Genomic DNA, 6,387 nt, shown 5'->3' on the forward strand with positions numbered 1-6,387 from the left:
GAGCTGAGGTGTATAAAAAGCTGCGTATTCCTTCTTCATGACACTGATTAGAAAATCAATAATGACAGTGTATGATTTTCTTTTACATTGATCCATGCTTATTTGCTAGTTTCTATATTGCGGAGCAACTGTGGAGCGGGAGAGATGCCGTATCCACTGGAGATATAAATCAAACGGCATTACCGCGACGACACTACTTCAGATGCCTCCTGAATGGGCAGGAGGTCCAAGCCGCTCGTGTCACAAATCAATATGCGCGAAGTTAGCCAAAAGGTCCCAGTTCATGCTATGCCCAATGATTCCTTGAACACCGCTATTCGTTTCAATCTGAAAAATGTTGCTATGTACTTTGGCCAGGAAATAAGTTCCTGAGATATTCAGAAGTTTTGCGTTTCCAAACTTTGCTTGCATATTCTAATAAGTGTTTGTGCTGTACTTTTGAGGTAGCTAAAACAAATCTAAAAGTGCGGCTCTCGCGTATAGAGCATGGATGATCCGACATGAGCTTTGTAAATGCATGCAAAGGCAATTCCAGGCTCGAACATATCATGCCCATAAAGGGATTCGAATTCCGAGCCCAGTTCATTCAAGATTAGCTGATTTTAGTTGGATCATTTGAATGCTTATTGAATCATTAAAAAGTAATATACATACGAATAATCAATTAAAACGACAGCCACTTCGATTATTTGTATGAAAGTCACTCATGGTTACCAATTGCATATGTAATTACCTGCAAGATGAATATATCTATTTTGCATCATAACCAAGATGAATAAGTTGCTCACCTCAAAATATATGTTACTGGTATGAATTGACAATTATTATTTACATGGGGATATTATCAGTAGAAATGGTCAAATGCTATTTTATGTTGAATATTGCCATCAACTGAGAATTTACTAAGTATAGATAGGAAAAAAAAATTTCTCCTGATTAAAAAATTATTATTACTCATGAATTTAACTAGTCATTGATAATTACATGCTTTTTATATGTAAAAAAAAAGATAAATTAACTATATATAGGTAAAAGAAAATTGACTGTTTTATTTGCAGCAGCGTGGTTGTCGTGCAATGCCGTTGTTCACTCCACCCGCCCCTCTCTCTTTCTCTACGTGTGTCCCTGCCCTCAAGACGACCATACATTTGGGGTCACCTGAGGTTGGGCAGCCATTCGCAGTGGTTGCAACCTCTATGGTTGCAAGATCGCGACCAAGACAAGCTCCCTATGTATGTTTTTGTAAGTTTAGGTTTAGCATTTTCCTCGTTCTAAGATAACGGTGGATAAGCAGAATATCCTCATTTATGTCATTTAATAATAATACCTTACAAGCGAAACATGCATAGGAGATGTGCTGATCAAGTGATCATCTTAGGACATACACTTTTTTTTAGCAACAATACTATATATATATATATATATCGAGATTGATGTAGAAAATTGGTGTGTTAACTATTTTGAGAGACCGTAAGTGCCCCGTTAAATAGGTGAACCGTATACGGCACCTGAATAACATAATAGTCTTTGAACTACTGTTAGAATAAACCTCAATCGTTGCTTCAACACGGACATTATTTCTCTAATCGGCTTACTGCAGCGTGGACAAGACGAGAGGCTCAACTGGGATGGAGAGTCATCGTATGCCGCTGCTATGCATGGTGGACCGGTTGCCTGCTCTAAATATCCACGTGGACTGTTGAATCCGACATGGATATTCATGCTAAACAATGCCTTGATCCAGCTGTTCTGCGCTGCTCGATTCCTCAACCGTCGTTGGAAGAACAAGGCACAAGAGGAAGGGCAAGCACGACAAGCCACAACACAGCCAGCACGCCCACACGAGGCTGGGCGGAAGAAAAGAGCTCACCAGCCCGAAGAAGGCGACCAAGATGGTCCCCACTCCGAAATACTCCAACGCGCTTGCAACCCGAGGGCAGATCCCATGCAGCAGCATGCCGTTCCACGTGGTGGTGAACCCGACGGAGAGCGCGATCGCAATTGCGCTGGCTTGCAGGTGGGTCAACCCCTGGTACTGGTTTAAGAAGAGCCCCGTAGTCATGGGAAAGGCGAACCCCAGCACCGCCTTCCCCAGCTCCTGTCTCTGAAGCAGGACCGCTATTGGATGAACCGGGCTGGGCTGGGACGAGTTGAAAGTTCTGACCTGAGCGCTTCCGGCACTCGTTGTGCTTCTGGTTCCGCACGCATTCAACGTGCGTATGACTCCATCAGTGATTGGCAGCACATCTACTATGACGGAGATGGAATCATCCACCATCAGCCAGCGTGTTGGGCTAACGCCACCGTGTGAAGCAGAAGCGGTGGGATCTGGTTGTTGCAAGATAATGAAAGCGACGTGTGAAGCAGAAGCGGTGGGATCTGGTTGTTGCAAGATAATGAAAGCGATGGAATATGGGAGGTGAGGTTGAGGAAGAATGAGCTGAGGCATGAACGAGTCGCCGAAGTCCAGTGAACGGCCATTTCCCGTTCGACAAGAGTACCTCTGCAGGATGATGGCAATGGAATAGTATCACGAGAGGATCTAATTGTTTAATGGATCGGAGATGATGTTGCACAAATGCTGGAGGTTTTTGTTGGGAAGAGCAGGACACTCTCAAGGGCCAATCTTTCAAGAGGCTCGACAAGAATGAGAGAGAAACAGAGAGAGATCAGAGAGAGAGGGGAATGCTCAGAAGATTTTCATTTGAGACTGAAACCTGTGCTATTTATAACGAAGGGGACCCTCTAGACCCCTTCAATTTGCGATGCTGCGCAGGGGCAAGGCGTAAAGTGCAAGACGCTCGCGAAGTATCATCGCAAGTGCAGGGTTTAGTGCCTTGCGAAGTCGCATGTGCCTTTCGAAGTCGCAGGGCTTTGTGCCTGGTAAGCCTTGCGAAGTCGCATGTGCCTTTCGAAGTCGCAGGGCTTTGTGCCTGGTAAGCCTTGCGAAGTCGCAGGGTTCAGTGCCCTCGCTCTCTACGGATCTGTGCCTTGCGAAAATTTCGCGCTTATCGCAATATTCCATTGCGAATGCTGACATGATCACGACTTTTGCCCGAATTCAATCGCAATATTCAATTGTGAATGCTGTCCCTTTCATGATCAGGCTTTTTGCCTGGGAGAGTTCCATTTTGTGGATAGAAAAAGTGCTATTAACTCGTGAACTTATAAAAAAAAATTAGGGCTAAAACTATAAAAAATCATAAACTGACACACCCGTTTCACATTTATCCTAAAGTAATTTTCATATCATAAAAAATCTTATACCGGTACACTTATGCCATATTTACCTCAAATTAATTTTTATGTCGCAACAAATCACAAACTACTGTACCCATAACAAATTTACCAAAATCTCATAGCAAAATTGGAGAATATTAGGATTTTAGCAGTTTTCGAAACATGAGGGAGTTCTTGGGGCAAAACTAGTAGATTTTGGCATATTTTCTAATCTTGGTTCATTTTTTCATATTTGGTTTCCTCAAAACGACGTCCTTCAGGAGACTTATTTATGTTGAATTTTCATGTCACACGCCAATTATCCGAGTTGTTTGCCATGTGTATTGGATGGAAATTAATGAATGGTAGATTTATCATGGGCGTACCGTTATAGTTTGGTTTGGACTTTGGATGATACTCGGATATGTTGGGTTGAAGAGATGTTGATGTTAAAAGCCACTAGCTGGAACCATAAAAATAATAATTTGCTTGTTGCCATTACAATTAGTGAGATCCCTTACTATAAAGTCAAGAGCTTCCTGCATCTCAAGCCACGAAAACTGTCGAAATTATGTATCGTGTTTTAGCCCGTAAAGAAAACTTGCTTCCTAATTCACCGGATATCCTTAAAGCCTTTTGGACCTCATGTTCGTGCCGGGGGATTCTTCCCACTTCTACCGAAAGTGGATTCATTACCTCAGAGACTGCATGGAGGAAATCTTTTGTTCTCCTTTATGTGGACTCTCTCTCTCTCTTTTTCTTGGGAGAAAATGTATAGTCCTTTCTTTTTTCGGTGAACAAACATGTATTGTTCGAAATCAGTTTTTTAAGTGATTGAAATAGAGATGGAACATAAGAACACCTTTTGGCATGTGAGAATGGCTTTCCTAGTGAAAGGAACTCCTTATTGCCCCTTTGATTGTGTTTCCCCAACCCCACAAACCTCAGCTTGCCATTTCATGCCTTATCTTCTCCTTTTCCCTTGATGCATCGCCTCCTGAAAAATCATTGCAGCCCCGGAACGGGAGGTTTCTCTTGTCTTAGCTTTCTCTTCTTGACGTTGTTAGGAGAGCTTGAGTGCTTAGTACTAATTACAGATTTAAAATGTATAGCCAAGACTGATTGATGCTAATACAAAATCGAACCAACACAAACAGACCGGGTGTAGTAAAAGATGCGTATTCCCTCTTTATGACACAGATAAGAAAATCAATAATGATAGTGTAATGATAATCTTTTTACATTGATCCGTATATATTCGCTTGATTCTGTTTGGCAGAGCGACTGTGGAGCGGGAGAGATGCCATACCCACCGGAGTTGTAAATAAAATGGCGTTGCCACAGCTACATTACTTCGCAAACCATTGTGCACAGAGTCGACTAAAGGATCCCGGTTCATGCTATGACCAATGATTCTTTGAACAACGCTATCCATTTCAATCTGTAAAATGCAGCCCCGTACTTTGGTTGGGAAATAGGTTCATGAGATACTCCGATGGTTAGTCCATGAGCTTTGTAAAAGCATGCAGGGGGATTCCATGCATCTTGCGCCCATATTTCGATTCCTTAGCCCAGTTTATTCTGATTAGCTGATTTTTTTTGGATCATTAGAGTGCTTACTGAATTAGGTATAACGTGATTTACATACAAACAATCATTTGTGTCCAAAGCCACCTCCCTATGTATATAAGTTAATTAACGTTACTGATTGTGTATGAAATTACTGGCAAGATGAATAATTTACTCACCACAAAAAATTCGTTGCAATTCTGAATTGAAAGTTCTTAATTAGATGGGGATGTTATTAGTAGAAATGGTCGCGCATGCTATTTTTATGTCGAACATATGAGAAATCAGTAACTTTTGATAGGTAAAAGAATGTTTCTCCCAATTCAAAAGTATCATTACTCACGAGTTATTGGTAATTACGTGCTTTTTCCATGAAAAAAAGATAAACTGACCCCAATGAAAAGTATATATTAAATAGCACACACTTGATTAGTTATAAATATCTTATTAGAGGTGATCATGGGTCTGATAATCCGCTATGCCTCATTAAACTTGCTTAATTGAAAGGCTAAAATGGGCATGCTTGGACAAGCAATTCCCTTCTTAAGCCCGAAATGCCCATGTCGGCTCGCTCAGGTTTGGTCATGTTGTGTATAGAGAATTTACTGACTTTTTTAATCAGGAGTGGCCACGCAAAATTTTTTAGATCTGGTGCTAAGCCTGAATCTTTCATTGATCTCGTCTATCGCTTATATGTTGAAAGGCACGTAGTTTAAACATAAACCTCAAGCCATACTAATCTATTACAGACCTTACTCCTTAATTACGAGGGTACACATTCACTTTGGTTTTCTAGTTTTGCAAACGCATCAGGCATTATGAATGCAGAAAACTTAGGAAGGAGGCCTAAACAGACATTGATCCTTCTTCATATCTTGGGCCGACAAAAATCGTGGCCTGTGGATTGCTTGGGCCTAAGTGCTTGGAAATGCCATGGCCCATAAAAAGCCCGGCAACGAGGTTAAAATTGTCAATCTGCGCCATTTAAATGAACGTTTTATCTACTTCGCAAGGAAGCTGGAAGGCGTGGTGGTGTCTGAGCGAAACTCACTCGCGGGTAGTGAGAATTCTTTATCGTTTTTCATCTCTGTTCCATCCTTTCCTTGTCAATTGAACTTCGTGTGCACTTGGTCACCAATGCTTTTATTCAGTGTACTTGCGAAAACACTTTGGGGAAGTATGAGTTCTTGGTGTAGCAAATTGTTTTGTTGCTTTCAATGCCTGAAATGATATCATAAGGTCATCGCGTAGATTTGGCTACATGGTTTTTCACTTTGTTGATTGGTGGTCTCTCATCTGTCTGATCATTTGAATTACGGTTAGTTTATTGTGGTTGAGGCTTACAGTGATTTTAGCGATGAGAAAAATTTTAACTTCTTATTTCTGTTTCAGAAATAGAGAAACAAAAAATTTTAACTTCTGATTTCTATTCCAAATCTATTTCTGGAACAAATTTTTGTTCCAGAAATAGAAATTAAAATTACGTAACCAAACGGATTTCTGTTCCAAACCTATTTTTGGAACAGAAATAGAAAAACAGAATAGTTATCATTCGCAGTCTAAGTGATTGTGTTAGACTTCTGGCCCTTGGCTTCAGAG

This window comes from Syzygium oleosum, unplaced genomic scaffold, assembly GCF_021117445.2.
Source record: "Syzygium oleosum isolate NSW1041296 unplaced genomic scaffold, Sole_v2.1 Sole_v2.02, whole genome shotgun sequence".
Taxonomy (NCBI): Eukaryota; Viridiplantae; Streptophyta; class Magnoliopsida; order Myrtales; family Myrtaceae; genus Syzygium; species Syzygium oleosum.